General features: G+C 44.4%; 1 protein-coding gene and 2 pseudogenes across 6 annotated transcripts in view; all 3 read left to right on the forward strand.

The window, feature by feature from the left end:
• The first annotated feature begins 1311 nt into the window (after positions 1-1311).
• Positions 1312-1668, forward strand: LOC129038325 (large ribosomal subunit protein eL22-like; annotated as a pseudogene).
• An 8556-nt stretch (positions 1669-10224) lies between these two features.
• The window catches only part of GJA10 (gap junction protein alpha 10), a 37980-nt gene continuing 31822 nt past the window's right edge, over positions 10225-16382 (forward strand). For 3 of the 6 annotated variants that reach the window (XM_054491142.1, XM_054491141.1, XM_054491138.1), the window contains exons 1-2: positions 12899-12989; positions 15199-15325. The gene's annotated coding sequence lies outside the window, so the exon portion shown is untranslated. Of the gene's footprint in view, positions 15326-16382 lie in introns of all 6 variants that reach the window. The other 3 variants (XM_054491140.2, XM_054491143.2, XM_054491139.1) reach the window with 2 other exon arrangements.
• LOC129038328 (COP9 signalosome complex subunit 1-like) lies at positions 12068-13737 on the forward strand (annotated as a pseudogene).

Here is a 16382-nt window from a genome sequence, read left to right on the forward strand (position 1 = left end):
TAATAAATGGAGTAGGCCAGGCGTGGTGACTCATGCCTGTAATCCCAGCACTTTGGAAGGCTGAGGCAGGTGGATCATGAGGTCAGGAGTTCAAGACCAGCCTGAAAGATGGTGTAACCCTGTCTCTACTAAAAATACCAAAATTAGCTGGGCATGGTGGTGGGTGCCTGTATTCCTAGCTACCCGGGAGGCTGAGGCAGAGAATTGCTTGAACCCGGGAGGTGGAGGTTGCAGTGAGCCAAGATCACGCCACTGTGCTCCAGCCTGGGTGACAGAGCGAGACTCTATCTCAAAAAAAAAAAAGGATAGATACAGGTGCAGAATAAATTAGTTGGAAAATCAGGCTGAGAAACCCCCAGAAGGAAGCAAGAAAAAGAATGTAGGAAATACGAAAGCGGATTTAAGCAAGATGGAAGCCAGAAGTAGGTGTGCCAACATTCAGGTAAGAGGCCTAGAAGGAGGAAAAAAATAGAGATTGAAAGGGCCATAGGGTGCCAAACGAGAGACATACTGAAATTGAAGAGTATCAGGGTAACGAGAAAAATCTAAAAGCTTTTAGAGTAAATGTATAAAGGAACAAGAATAAGATTGGCTTCAGTCTTCTCAAGTGCAATACTGGATGCAGGAAAATAACGTCCTATTTAAAGTACTGGACTTAAAGTTTTAATCTATCTAAATTTGTCATTCAAATGTGAGGACTTAATAAAAACATTAAGATTTACCAAAGATCTCTATCCAAAGGAAAAGAAGTCACTATATCAGAAAGACACACATGTTTATTGCAGCACAATTGACAGTTGCAAAGACAGAATAAACCTAAGTGTCCATCAATTGATGAGTGGATAAAGAGAATGTGGTATACATATATCATGGAGTGCTACTCAGCCACACAAAAAGAATAATGTCTTTTGCAGCAACTTGTATGGAACTGGAGGCTGTTCTAAGTGAAGTAACTCAGGAATTGAAAACCAGATAACATTCAGGTGTGCTGACTCACACCTGTAATCCCAGCAATTTGGGAGGGTGAGGCGGGCAGATCACCTGAGGTCAGAAGTTTGAGACCAGCCTGGCCAACATGGCAAAACGCTGTCTCTACTGAAAATACAAAAATTAGGCGGGTGTGATGGCAGGCGCCTGTCATCCTAGCTACTCAAGTGGCTGAGGCAGGGAGAATTACTTGAACCTGGGAGGCGGAGGTTGCAGTGAGCTGAGACTGTGCCATTGCACTCCAGCCTGGGCAACAAAGTGAGACTCCGTATCAAAAAGCAAACACAAAAAAACCCAGATACCCCTTTCTGCTTCTATGCCACCATGGCACTCATGAAAAAGCTTGTGGCAAAGCAGGGCAGAAAAAAAGCAGGTTCTGAAGTTTACTCTTAATTGCACCCACTGTAGAAGATGGAATCATGGATGCTGCTAATTTTGAGCAGTTTTTGCAAGAGGGGATCAAAGTGAATGGAAACGCCGGGAATCTAGGTGGAGGACCAAGAGCAAGATCACCATGACTTCTGAGGTGACTTTTTCCTAAAGGTATTTGAAATATCTCACAAAAAAATTTTGAAGAATAATCTGTGTGATTGGTTGCACGTAGTTGCTAACAGCGAAGAAAGTTATGAATTACATTACTTCCAAATTAGCCAGGACAAATAGGAGGAAGATGAGGATTAAAATTCATTCGTCTGGAATATTTCGTATGAGTTTGTGAATAAAACTTGGGAACCAGAGAAAAAAAAGCCAGATACCACATGTTCTCGCTTATAAATGGGTATGCAAAGGCATACAGAGTGGTATAACGGAGATTGGAGACTCAGAAGGTGGAACGGGGAAGGGATGAAAAACTACATATTGAATACAATGTTTGCGACTTGGGTGACTGGTGCACCAAAATACTAGACTTCAGCACTGTGCAGTTCATCCATGTAACTGAAAACCACTTGTACCTCTAAAGCTACTTAAAATTTTTTTTAAAAAATGAAAAAAGTTTTGCCGGGCCATGTGGGGTGGCTCATGCCTGTAATCCCAGTTCTTTGGGAGGCTGAGGTGGGTGGATCACTAGGTCAAGAGATCAAGACCATCCTGGCCAACATGGTGAAACCCCGTCTCTACTAAAAATACAAAAATTAGCTGGGTGTGGTGGCGCACGCCTGTAATCCCAGCTACTTGGGAGGCTGAGGCAGGAGAATCGCTTGAACCCTGGAGGCAGAGGTTGCAGTGAGCCGAGATAGGGCCACTGCACTCTAGCCTGGTGACAGAGCAAGACTCCATCTCAAGAAAAAAAAAAAAAAAAAAAAAAGATTTGCCAATGATTCGCATTGAAAAATTTTGGAAAAAATAACAAAAAGTCCAGAAGATACTATAAAATCTGTGGGGATAACAGTGTTCAGATACCTTGGTAAGATGTGTATAGGGGGAGAAAGATTTTTTTAGAAAGCGATAAACCAGAATTATAATTTTAGACAGTATCAACATAAAGGTGAGTAGAGGAGATCAAGGAAGCATATAAGTGTTACAGTTCTTGCCTTGTTAGGAAGAAGGTATAGACATAAAAATGCCAAACTTAAAATTGAGGTATGGCATTCACATAGAAAAGTGCATGAAACAAATAGTTTTCACAAAGTAAACACTTGTGTAACAGCACCCAGATCAAGAATTAGAACATTACCAGCCCTCCAGAGTGCCCCCTATTCCTAGTAATAGTCCTTCCTTCTCCCTAGGGACAAACATTATCAGAACACTATCTCTGATTTATATTATCATAGATTAGTTTTGCTTGTCTTTGAACTTTCAAATGGAATTATAACTGTAGATACTATTTGGCTTATTTCATTAAGCAATATGTGAGGTTCATGCCTGTGTTGAGTATAGCAATAGTAAATTCTTTCTCACTACTGTATGTATTTCAATTGAACAATAATTTATCTTACTGTCATAGACATTTGTGTTCTAGTTCAGGACTGTTAGAAATAATGCCATTGGCTGGGCGCAGTGACTCACGCCTGTAATCCCAGCACTTTGGGAGGCCGAGGCGGGCAGATCACGAGGTCAGGAGATCGAGACCATCCTGGCTAACACGGTGAAACCCCGTCTCTACTAAAAATACAAAAACAAAAAATTAGCCGGGCATGGTGGCAGCCGCCTGTAGTCCCAGCTACTTGGGAGGCTGAGGCAGGAGAATTGCTTGAGATGGACTTTCCCTCTTGTTGCCCAGGCTGGAGTGCAATGGCGTTATCTCAGCTCACTGCAAACTCCACCTCCCAGGTTCAACAAATTCTCCTGCCTCAGCCTCCCAAGTAGCTGGGATTACAGGCACCCACCACCACACCTGGCTAATTTTTTTGTATTTTTAGCCAGGCTGGTCTCAAACTCCAGACCTCAGGCGATCCTCCCACCTCAGACTCCCAAAGTGCTGGGATTACAGGCATGAGCCACCACGCTCAGACTTTTTTTTGTATTTTTAGTAGAGACGGTGTTTCACCATGTTGGCCAGGCTGGTCTCAAACTCCTGGCATCAAGTGATCCACCCACCTTGGCCTCCCAAAGTGCTGAGATTATAGGCATGAGCCACCATGTCTGGCCTATTTTATTTTATTATTTATTTATTTACTTTTTTTTTTTTTTTTTGAGACAAGGTCTCACTTTGTTGCCCAGGCTAGAGTGCAATTGTGCAGTCACTGGTCACTGCAGCCTCGATCTCTTGGGTTCAAGTGGTCCTTTCACCTCAGCCTCCCAAGTAGCTGGGACTGCAGGCGCACACCACCATACCCAGCTAATTTTTGTTTATTTTGTAGAGACAAGGTTTTGCAGTGTTGCTCAGGCTGGTCTTAAACTCCTGAGCTCAAGCAATCCCCCTCCTAGCCTCCCAAAGTGTTGGGATTACAGGTGTGAGCCACTGTGCCCAGCCTACCACTTTTTATTTAACCATTCAGTGGACATTTGCGTTGTTTCCACATTTAGGCTACTGTGGAGTATTATGAACATAGCTGTTCATATTTGGGCCCCTGCTTTCTTTTATTTACTCATTTATTTCATTTTTCTTTTTTACCAGCTTCTACATCAAGAACACAAAGCTTGGCAGGGTGCACTGGCTCATGCCTGTAATCCCAGCACTTTGGGAGGCCTAGGCAGGATGATCACTTGAACCCAGGAGTTCAAGACCAGCCTGGTCAACATAGTGGGAATCTGTCTCAAAAAAAAAAAAATTAGCCAGATGTGGTGGTGGCGCCGGCGTGTGGTGTCACACTCCTGGGGTCCCAGATACTCAGGAGGTTGAAGTGGGAGGATTGCTTGGACTTGGGAAGTCGAGGCTCCAGTGAGCAATGATTGTGCCAGTGCACTCCAGCCTGGGAGAGAGTGTGAGACCGTCTTAGAAAAAAAAAAGGAAAAAATGTTTACTGTTTATCAGCTTACAAAAGTTTCTTTCTAGGCTGGGCGTGGTGGCTCACGCCTGTAATCCCAGCACTTTGGGAGGCCAAGACGGGTGCATCACTCGAGGTCAAGAGTTCTTGACCAGCCTGACCAACATGGTGTAACCCCGTCTCTACTAAAAATACAAAAATTAGCTGGGCGTGGTGGCACACTCCTGTAATCCCAGCTCCTTGGGAGGCTGAGGCTGGAGAATCGCTTGAACCTAGGAGGCAGAGGTTGCAGTGAGCCAAGATTGTGCCACTGCACTCTAGCCTGGGTGACAGAGTGAGATTCCATCTCAAAAAAAAAAAGAAAAAAAAGTACCTCCTTCATTTGTTTTCTCCTTTATTAAATGTGGTAAATTAAATCATTAAAAAAATTAAACCTTGCAGTTTCAGAATAAACTTTACTTTTATTTCATTTTTTCTTTTATTATTATTATTATACTTTAAGTTTTAGGGTACATGTGCACAATGTGCAGGTTAGTTACATATGTATACATGTGCCATGCTGGTGCGCTGCACCCATTAACTCGTCGTTTAGCATTAGGTATATCTCCTAATGCTATCCCTCCCCCCTCTCCCCACCCCACAACAGTCCCCAGAGTGTGATGTTCCCCTTCCTGTGTCCATGTGTTCTCATTGTTCAATTCCCATCTATGAGTGAGAACATGCGGTGTTTGGTTTTTTGTCCTTGCGATAGTTTACTGAGAATGATGATTTCCAATTTCATCCATGTCCCTACAAAGGACATGAACTCATCATTTTTTATGGGTGCATAGTATTCCATGGTGCATATGTGCCACATTTTCTTAATCCAGTCTATCATTGTTGGACATTTGGGTTGGTTCCAAGTCTTTGCTATTGTGAATAGTGCTGCAATAAACACACGTGTGCATGTGTCTTTATAGCAGCATGATTTCTAGTCCTTTGGGTATATACTCAGTAATGGGATGGCTGGGTCAAATGGTATTTCTAGTTCTAGATCCCTGAGGAATCGCCACACTGACTTCCACAATGGTTGAACTAGTTTACAGTCCCACTAACAGTGTAAAAGTGTTCCTATTTCTCCACAACCTCTCCAGGACCTGTTGTTTCCTGACTTTTTAATGACTGCCATTCTAACTGGTGTGAGATGGTATCTCATTGTGGCTTTGATTTGCATTTCTCTGATGGCCAATGATAATGAGCATTTTTTCATGTGTCTTTTGGCTGCATAAATGTCTTCTTTTGACAAGTGTCTGTTCACATCCTTTGCCCACTTTTTGATGGGTTTGTTTGTTTTTTTCTTGTAAATTTGTTTGAGTTCATTGTGGATTCTGGATATTAGCTCTTTGTCAGATGAGTAGGTTGCGAAAATTTTCTCCCATTCTGTAGGTTGCCTGTTCACTCTGATGGTAGTTTCTTTTGCTGTGCAGAAGCTCTTTAGTTTAATTAGATCCCATTTGTCAATTTTGGCTTTTGTTGCCATTGCTTTTGGTGTTTTAGACATGAAGTCCTTGCCCATGCCTATGTCCTGAATGGTAATGCCTAGGTTTTCTTCTAGGGGTTTTATGGTTTTAGGTCTAACATTTAAGTCTTTAATCCATCTTGAATTAATTTTTGTATAAGGTGTAAGGAAGGGATCCAGTTTCAGCTTTCTACACATGGCTAGCCAGTTTTCTTCGTTTTTTCTTAAAACTCCTTGTCAGCACAATAATAAACCCAACTTTAAAGTAATGTATTATATCCTTTTAAAATATATTGTTGGATTTAGTTTACTATACTGTTTGTTTAGGAGATTCTGTTTGTGTGTGTGTGTGTGTGAAATTGGCTTACATTTCTTTCTTTCTTTCTTTTTTGAGTTGGAGTCTCACTCTGTTGCCCAGGCTGGAGTGCAGTGGCGCGATCTCTCTCACTGCGGCAACCTCCACCCCCTGGGTTCAAGCGATTCTCCTGCCTCAGCCTCCTGAGTAGCTAGGATTACAGGCACCTGCTACTGCACCCGGCTAATTTTTGTATTTTTTTAGTAGAGACAGGGCTTCACTATCTTGGCCAGGCTGGTCTTGAACTCATGACCTCGTGATCCACCTGCCTCGGCCTCCCAAAGTGCTGGGATTACAGGTGTGAGCCACCGCGCCTGGCTCATTTGTTTCTTTCTTAATGTCTTGTAAGGTTTTGTATCCAAGTTATTATGCTGACTCCATAAAGTGAATTGGAATGTGTTCCCTCTTTTTAAATTCTTGAAAAGTTACATGATAAGATCAGTGAAAAACGTGAGCATAAGCCCATTGCTGAGCTTCTTCTCCTGTGAAATCTGTTTCTTGAACAGAAAATGTGTACAATGGCATAATGGTGAATAAGTATTCCATTAGGCTGTGCTTGGTGGTGCTGACAAAAGCATTAAGGTCAGGGAGGTAAATCCATACTTGGAGAATACGTCTCTCCCAGTGAGAACAAATTACATTCCCCTCCATGGATAGGTTCAGTCTGATGTAAGAAACCTGCTAGTAGGTAGTTGGCTAGTCCATATTGGGACTTAATTTTGACTTTGTTCTTGACGTGTTAAGTCTTCCACAATGGAGGCACCCAGGTCAGCTTTGGTGAGTGGAAATCCATGTCGCTGAGCCCATAGCCTTCTTTCTCACCACCATGGTGATTTTGTATATGGGTCCATTGAGCAAGCACTGGATTTGCAAGGGAAAGACACAGACTGACATCCCCAGAATGTATTATTTTGTTCATTTCATTACTGAGATTCTCTTCTACAGTAGGTGTCTTTGGTGAACACTGACATAAAACACAAATATCTTCACATTTTGTCTCTAATCCTAGAAGTCCCTTCACGATACCTTTTTCTTAGACCTTGACACATTTTGTTTTTTCCAAGTCTTAAACCATCCAGCCAAACTTTTAACCACTTCCCTTGAATGTACATCCTATGTCTGGACCTTTCCCACTCCAGTTGAAGAAGACAATCATATATGCTGCTCAAAGTTCTACCCCCCACGAGAATTTCCCTTCATCATTATCTCCTGGTTGGCATTGTAACATTGCAGCAGTCTATTTCTGGCCTTTGCTGGCACATCAGCCAGAAACATCTGGAAAATAGGCCCAAATATTTTTTCTCCCCCTCAGTTAACTGGTCATAAGGAACTTCATATGAGGCTCTAGGTGTTGACTGAGTGAGAAAAGAAGCAGGTACAGTATTGGGTATCAGAGGAATCTGCTTATGCAACTAATACACCTTCCAGACCTGCTTCAGCCTGATGTTTTATATAACATTTACACTTATTGACGTATTGCTGCTGTGTGTGCCCAACCTTATGGTGGCATGGGCCAGATAATACCCCGTTCATTCTGGATATCTCAGGTCACCCGGTCACTTGATGTACCATGGTCAGGCATTCAGTCTCTAACAGGGCATAGCTATGCTCCAGAATGCTGAAGCTCTGCACTGTGATTCTTTCATTAAGGCTTGCTAAAGCCTCCATGTGACATATTGTATTAGTCAGTTCTCACGCTGCTGATAAAGATATACCCAAGACTGGGTAATTTATAAAGAAAGAGAGGTTTAGTGGACTCACAGTTCCACATGACTGGGGAGGCCTCACAATCATGGTGGCAGGCAAGAGAGCTTGTGCAGGGTTACTCCGATTTACAACACCATTAGATCTCATGAGACTTATTAACTACCACAAGAACACTATAGGGGAAACCATCCCATGATTCAATTATCTCCACATGGCCCCACCCTTGACACCTGGGGATTATTACAATACAAGGTGAGATTTGGGTGGGGACACAGCCAAACCATATCACATATTTATTAACTGAAGTTTGAGTTCATTGAATTTGCTGGGATTTTGCACACTCTTGCACTGCAGCCTGAACTTACTGCAGAGTTTTTTCTTTCTCTGTTTCCCAGGAAAATCTCACAGCCTTACAGGTTATTCATTTGATGGACCAGAGTAGCATATCAAATGACCTCCATAATTCACAAAGGCTTATCAAGCATTGCACCTTTTTTTTTGTATGGTGTTGGTGGTAGTGGTAGTTGTAGTGCAAGGGATAGAAACTACTTTCACTCGGGGAGGACTGGATCTCTAGAAACTTTGCTGAAGTGGCAGGTCCCTTAATTTTTGTGGGGCTTGTATTCTGCCCTGTGGCCTGCATTTGTCTTCTTACTAAAATATCTACAGTACTTTTCTCTTGCTCATCAGGTCTAATCAGCATTATGTTATCAATCTAGTGACCCAGTATGATATTCTAGGGGTTATCAAGATCGTCTAGACCTCTGTGGCCTAGATTATGGCAGAGAACAGGAAAATTGATGTAGCCCTCAGGCAAGATGGTGAAAGATGTATTGTTGACCCTGCCAGATAAAAGCAAATTGTTGGAGGTGGGCAGCATACATTCTAACACTCCAGGGTCTTATAAAAATCAAGAAAGTAGCCATTCTCAGATATCAGGCCTGCTCAGCTCATGGAAGCTTAGAATTTAAAAATGTATATATATGTACACATATATATTTCATAAAAATATATATTTCTATAAACAATATACAGAATTGAGAGTTTTAAATTTATGAGAGTATTCCAAAGTATGTATTGTTCTGTGATGTCCTTTATTCACTCAGATTTTTTTTTTTCAAATGGAGTTTTGCTCTTGTTGCCCAGGCTGGAGTGTATGCCATCTGGGCCCACTGCAACCTCCACCTCCCAGGTTCAAGCAATTCTCCTGCCTCAACCTCCCAAGTAGCTGGGATTACAGGCACGTGCCACCACCCCTGGCTAATTTTTTTTAATTTTTAGTAGAGACAGGGGTTCACCATGTTGGTCAGGCTGGTCTCAAACTCCTGACCTCAGGTGATCCACCCGCCTCGGCCTCCTAAAGTGCTGGGATTACAGGTGTGAGCTACTGTGCCCAGTCACTAAGAATATTTTTGAAATTTATGTTAATACAGACTCATTCACTTTGTTTTGTTCTGAGACGGAGTCTTATTCTGTCACCCAGGCTGGAGTGCAGTGGCGCCATCTCCGCTCACTGCAAGCTCTGCCTCCCGGGTTCACGCCATTCTCCTGTCTCAGCCTCCCAAGTAGCTGGGACTACAGGCACCCACCACCACGCCCGGCTAGTTTTTTGTATTTTTTAGTAGAGACGGGGTTTCACTGTTTGCCAGGATGGTCTTGATCTCCTAACCTCGTGATCCACCCACCTCGGCCTCCCAAAGTGCTGGGATTACAGGCGTGAGCCACGAGGCCCAACATTTTTTTTTTTTTGAGACGGAGTCTTGATCAGTCGCCCAGGCTGGAGTGCAGTGGCGTGATCTCGGCTCACTGCAAGCTCCGCCTCCTGTGTTCATGCCATTCTCCTGCCTCAGCCTCCCGAGTAGCTGGAACTACAGGCGCCTGCCACCACCCCCGGCTAATTTTTTTGTATTATTAGTAAAGACGGGGTTTCACCATGTTAGCTAGGATGGTCTCGATCTCCTGACCTCGTGATCCACCTGGCTTGGCCTCCCAAAGTCCTGGGATTACAGGCATGAGCCACCGCGCCCGGCCCACTTTGTTTTCTTTTTAAGGCAAATGACTTCTGTTAATATTTGCAAATTGATATAGAGAAAACGCATTTGCCATGTGAATGGCTGCATACTGTGTGACAAGACTAATTCGATTTCTTCCATTAAAGATACCACATCTGGAGCAGTAATGGCAATTGGAGTCACTGCATGATTAAGGTGATAATTTTCTAAGATCTATTATTCTTTTTCTGTACAAAGAATGAGATAGGTAGTACCATGCATCACATTTAGTATCTTTTTTTTTTTTTTTTTGAGACAGGGTCTCACTCTGTTGCCCAGGCCCCAGGCTGAAGTGCAATGGCATGACCTTGGCTCACTGCAACCTCTGCTTCCCTGGTTCAAGCAATTTTCGTGTCTCAGCCACCCAAGTAGCTGGGATTACAGGCATGCGCCACCATACGTGGCTACGTTTTGTATTTTTAGTAGCGATGGGGTTTTACCATGTAGCCCGGGCTCGTCTGGAACTCCTGGCCTGGAGTGATCCACCCGACTCAGCCTTCCAAAGTGCTGGCCCCTTGAAAAGGGCCACTGTGCTCGGCCCCTTTCAAGACTTTAATAGAGGCACTAATCTCTGCAATTGTCCTAAGGATGAAGTATTGTTTTTTTGTGGGGGAATTTAAATCTTCCATCCAACTCTTTCCTCTATTATGTCCTATCTCCTCTGTGTTATTTCCTATCCTTTTCTTTAATTTCTTTTAGGTTGATTATTTTTAATTCAATTTTACCTCTCTTAACTTTATTGTTCTCTGAGAGATTACACATGCATCCTTTACTTATCAATTTTTAAGAGATTACACATGCATCCTTTGCTTATCAATGTTTAATATTCTGACTCTGATAAAATGCATTCAATGTATTACATTCATTACTTTTCAGGTGACTTTTTACCTAATACTATACAAATACAGTTATTAATACATCATATGTTTTTACCTCTAGTTAATTCTGACAGATAATTTGTACTTTGGGCTGATGTGCCAGGCTAGTGGAAGTTTAATGTCACCTGTCTACCTTTCATTATCATCCTTTTTAAAAAACTAAGTGACCAAAAATAGAATAGGCAGATGATAATGATGAACTATCAGTAATTTTATGCACTTCTACATTTTATATGGAAAAGAGCAGGCTTAGAAATGTGCCTCAGAGCTGTGATCTGAAACCCTCATTGGGTTCTAGTGATGCCCTTAAGGTCAACACCTCTAAAATGGCAAGAAGATTATATGCTTGAGATGTGACTAGTGAAAGGTGCTGCACACTGAGAGTTTGGAGACCTGGTCTATCGGCATTGGGCAAGTCGTTTGACCCCTCTGGAATTCTCATTCTTTCTCTACAAAAATCAGACCTAGGTTTCTAAGGCTACTACTGGCTTCCAGATTCTCTACTTAAAAAGAAAAATATTTTCTTGAGCCATATGTTTTGACCGAATAGAATATTGCTACAACAAGAATGGTGACACACACCTGTAGTCCCAGCTACTCAGGAGGTTGAAGTAAGAGGATCACTTGAGCCCAGGAGTTGGAGTCCAGCTTGGGCAACAGAGCAAGACCCTATCTTTAAAATACTACTACTACTACTACTACTACTACTACTAGAATATTGGCCCAGAAATGGACGGCATGCTGTGGCGGGGCTGGTGCAAGATGCCGCTGCCGGTTCAGGTGTTTAATTTGCAGTAGGAGCTGGGCGCAGTGGCTCATACCTGTAATCCCAGCATTTTGGGAGGCTGAGGAGGGCAGATCACTTGAGGCCAGCAGTTGGAGAGCAGCCTGGCCAACATGGTGAAACCCTGTCTCTACTAAAAATACAAAAATTAGCCGCGCATGATGGCGCATGCTTGTAATCCCAGCTACTCAGGAGGCTGAGGCAGGAGAATCGCTTGAACCCGGGAGGCAGAGGTTGCAGTGAGCCGAGATGGCGCCACTGCACCGCAGCCTGAGAGACAGAGGAAGACTCCACCTCATTAAAAAAAAAAAAAAAAAAAAAAAAAAAAATACACACACACACACTAAAATTTGCTGTAGGTGTTATCTCCCCCTGTCTGGCATGGCCAGGAACTTAATCTTGAGCACCAGCCTGTCGTTCTGTACGCTGCTCTAAGGAGGCGGCCGTGGGGCCCATGCAAGTCGACAAGGACCCCCCGGAGGACCTGCAGAATGCACCCGACATCAACTACGTGGTGGACGCCACTCTGGAACTGGAGCAGCGCGTTGCCAGTTGCAGCGGCCTGATGTGCACCGAGCGGCTGCAGTTTATTGCTGGCTGACTACTGCCCCTTGCTGCGGGTGGAGGCCCTGAATATGGCGCTCTCCTTCCTGCAGAGAATCTTTAACGTGGATCTGTACGAAGAGGTCCACCGGAAGCTCTCGAAGAGGTCCACCTGAAGCTCTCGGAGGCCACCAGGAATCTGCGGAACTCACCCGACGCCATCCCCGAGAGTGGCGTGGAGCCCCCGCCCCTGGACACGGCCTGGGTGGAGGCCACTCAGAAAGAGGCCCTGCTTAAGCTGGAGAAGCCGGACGCAGACCTGAAGAACTACAAGCGCAACTCCAAGGAGCGCACCAGGCGCGGCCACGATGATTCAGCAATGCCCTCAAGTGTCACTCACGGCCTGAGACTACTGCAGCAGCGCCAAGCACGCCATCAACATGTCCTCAACGTCTTCAAGGTCAGCGTCTACTTGCAAAATTGGCCTTACGTGCTGAGCCGCGTCAGCAAGGCCGAGTCCACCCTGGAGATTGCCTAGCAGCGAGGACAGAGGGGCAGCCAGCCAGGCGCAGGCGGTCCTCACCCAGCTCCAATGCGCTGGAGGCTTGGCCGAGCTGGCCGCGAGGAAGTACAAGCAGGCTGCCAAATGCTTCCTGCTGGCTTCGTTTGATCACTGTGACGTCCCCGAGCTGCTGTCTCCTAGCAACGTGGCCGTCTGTGGGGGCCTGTGCGCCTTGGCCACCTTCGACAGGCGGAAGCTGCAGCGGCGCCTCATCTCCAGCAGCCCCTTCAAGTTGTTCTTGGAGCTGGAGCCGCAGGTTGGAGACATCGTCTTCTAATTTCACGAGTCCAAGCGTGCCTCGTGTCTGAAGATGCTGGATGATGTGGCCACCTTTAGCCTTGAGGCTAGGAGTTTGAGACCAGTTGGGTCAACATGGCGAAATCCCGTCTCTACTAAAAAATACAAAAATTAGCCGGGCGTGGTGGTGCCTGCCTGTAATCCTAGCTAGTCGGGAGGCTGAGGGAAGAGAATTGCCTGAGCCTGAGAGGCAGAGTTTGCAGTGAGCCGAGATCGTGCCGCTGCACTCCAGCCTGGGAGACAAAGCGAGACTCTGTCTCCACAAAAAAAAAAAAAAAAAAAAAAAAAAAAAGGAGGAGAGGTAGGACAACCTGCTCTCGGACATGTGTACCTCCCCCACCCCCACTCCCCCACCGCCCCACCGTCAGGACCCTGTACGCCCAGATTCGCAACTGCGCCCTCAACTCGCACAGGGTGGCCGTGCCCTCAGCCCCGCGGTGGCAGCCCGGGAGGGTGAGCTGACGCAGCAAGTCCGGGAGGGGCTGATCGTGCCCGCGTGGACTCGCACAGCAAGATCCTGGACGCCCGGGATGTGGATCAGCGCAAGCACCACCTTCGAGAAGTCTCTGCGGATCGCCGGGGAGTTTCAGCACCGCGCCAAAGGCCGGATGCTGAGGGTAGCTGTGCTGCGCAACCAGATCCACGTGAAATCCCTTCCGGAGAAGGGAGCCCGGGGAGCGACTCCGGCCAACAGCCAGTCCCAGTGAACACCAGCTTCTGAGGGGTGGCCCTCAGCCTCCAGGACGTCTGCACACCCTCCTGCCCCAACGGACCTGTTCACCTCGAGGCAGCTCCGTGCCACCCGCGGCCCAGTGGAGGGCCTGGCTGTGTGCCCTCGCATCCCGTGTGCCCTCGCACCCCGTGTGCCCTGTGCTGGGACCTGGGAGGCCGGCGGCTGCTAGCCATCCTGGAAGGCGGGGCCTGTAGGGCTTGACCGCGTGGGTGTCTGTACCTAGGGAGCAGGCTGTGCAGCGCCTAGGAGGCACCACCTCCTGGAACCCTCCTATTCCAAGGAGGAGGAAGAGAAGGAGGGAGAGGGGGAGGGGAGGCGAAGGGGGAAGAGGAGGAAGAGGAAGAGGCAGAATAAGAAGAGGAGGAGAGAGAGAGGAGGAGAGGGAGGTTTATTCTTTTTTTCTTTTTTCTTTTTTTCGAGATGGAGTCTTGCTCTGTTGCCCAGGTTGGAGTGCAGTGTCGCGATCTGGGCTCACTGGGCTCAAGCGATCCTCCCACCTCAGCCTCCCGAGTAGCTGGAACTACAGGTGCACACCACCACGCCCAGCTAATTTTTGTGTTGTTTTGCAGAGATGGGGTTTTGCAATGTTGCTCAGGCTAGTCTCAAACTCCTGGGCTCAAGGAATCTGCTTGAGGCCTCCCAAAGTGCTGGGATTACAGGAATGAGCCACCAAGTGCTGGCCTTTTTTCTTTTCTTTCTTTCTTTTTCTTTTCTTTTCTTTTCTTTTCTTTTTTTTTTTTTTTTGGTCACCAAGTCTGGAACGCGGTGGTGCAATCATAGCACTGCAACCTTGAACTCCTGGGTTAAAGTTGTCTTCCTCAGGCTCCTGAGTAGCTAAGACTACAGGCATGCACCACAATACTTTGTTAATTTTTTTTTTTTTGTAACGACCGGGGTCTCACTATGTTACTCAGGCTGGTCTCCAACTCCTAGCCTCAAGCAATCCTTCTGCCTTGGCCTCCCAAAGTGCTGATATTATAGGCATGAACCATCACACCCGACCCTAAAAATGTTTATTCTCTTTTTGAGATGTTTCTTCTTTCAGCATGGCATGATTTGCAGTGACACTTTAGGTTTCATTGCCACTCCATTATTATTTGTTCACATTTATGAGGCCACACTCACCCCAGGCCGTTGTTTATGAAATCGGACATGACTCATTGATCTGTGAGCATCGATTCCTAGAACAATCAACAGACTGAAAGAAATGCACCCAAACTTAAATCACTGTATGCATTCACCAACGCAAAAGGAAAATTCTCATTTGTTTCACTTTTCATTTCCAAATATGATATACCAGGAGAGGTCCCAGCTTGGCAGCAATTAGAAAAAAACACTGTAAAAAAATTGCAAAGCACCAGAGGACATTTTGAACCTTGGGGGAGGACTAGGTTAGACTCCATTGATCAAAATAACTGTGCTCATTCTGGATTAGGGCCCCACAGCCACCTGATCAGAGCCTTTATATCTGCAACCAGCAGCAATTTTTCCACTAATGAGCCAACACGGTGCAACTTTGAGGTTCTGCGAACCCAATCGTGATTTTTTTGTTCACCCATAAGGTAAGTAGTAAATATGTGGACTCTCTTATTTATGAGAAATATATAGAAAAGCCTTGTGGGTATAGAAAACAAGATCTGAAATAATATGCAGAAAAGGGCCATCAGCATTTTACATAGGATATGCTAAATTTGTATTTGATAATAAAAGAAAATTCAGTAATATTTCTAAGACCCACATTCATTTCATGGTAAAAAGTAGTTATTTTTAGAAAATGGACTAGTTGTCTAAAGGACAAAATGTCTTGTATTCTAGTATGTAAGATTGTATTTTTGTTTTTCGTATAGGCTAAGCTCAGTTTTCCTTTCCTTGCTATTTAAAAATAATAATTTCCACATTTTAAAGAGATAGTGGCAAAAAGAAGTATTATATAGTTTAGTACTGCCAAATAGGAATAAGATTGACATGAGTTAGCTTTCTCACCTCAGGGTTTTTATATAAAATAGAAGCTATAGGTTTTTTTTAAGTGCTAAAGGAATCCTTTATTTATTTTTTTTCCAGATCTCTACCTGCAGAGGAAATCCTTTTTAAAATAAAGAATAATGACCAGAAAGTTTTAAGGGAATAATTATGGGAAAAGACCAAAACTTTAAGACAGGATAGAACTTAGTCAATTATTGCTTTTGGTTAATGAGGTCTGAGTCCTCATTTTAATATCTAATTTTTATTTGCAAGTAATATAAATGACTGCATTCTTAATTTTTGAATCTCAAACAATTCACAAGTATATAGAGTAAATTATAAAAGTCCCATTAATACCTCTTCCAAATTCTGAGAGGTATCTACCACTTTTTCAATTTCATTAAAAAATTATTTATATTTATATATGTACATACAGGTAAAAATGTACATAAACATACACTTTTGATAAAAATCACTCATGCTTTCTTAGAAGTCTTTTTTCCTTTCCTTTCTCTTTTTTGCCTCTCTTTTTTCCACCTTAACTTCCCGTCCACTCTCATTACCTTCAACAGACCTCAAGTAACCTATATTAAATTCCTGGTGTGTATCCTTCTGCATTTTTTTCTCCATGCTCAATAAAATCACATACATATATAT

The sequence above is a fragment of the Pongo pygmaeus genome, chromosome 5 (genome assembly GCF_028885625.2).
Source record: "Pongo pygmaeus isolate AG05252 chromosome 5, NHGRI_mPonPyg2-v2.0_pri, whole genome shotgun sequence".
Classification (NCBI taxonomy): domain Eukaryota; kingdom Metazoa; phylum Chordata; class Mammalia; order Primates; family Hominidae; genus Pongo; species Pongo pygmaeus.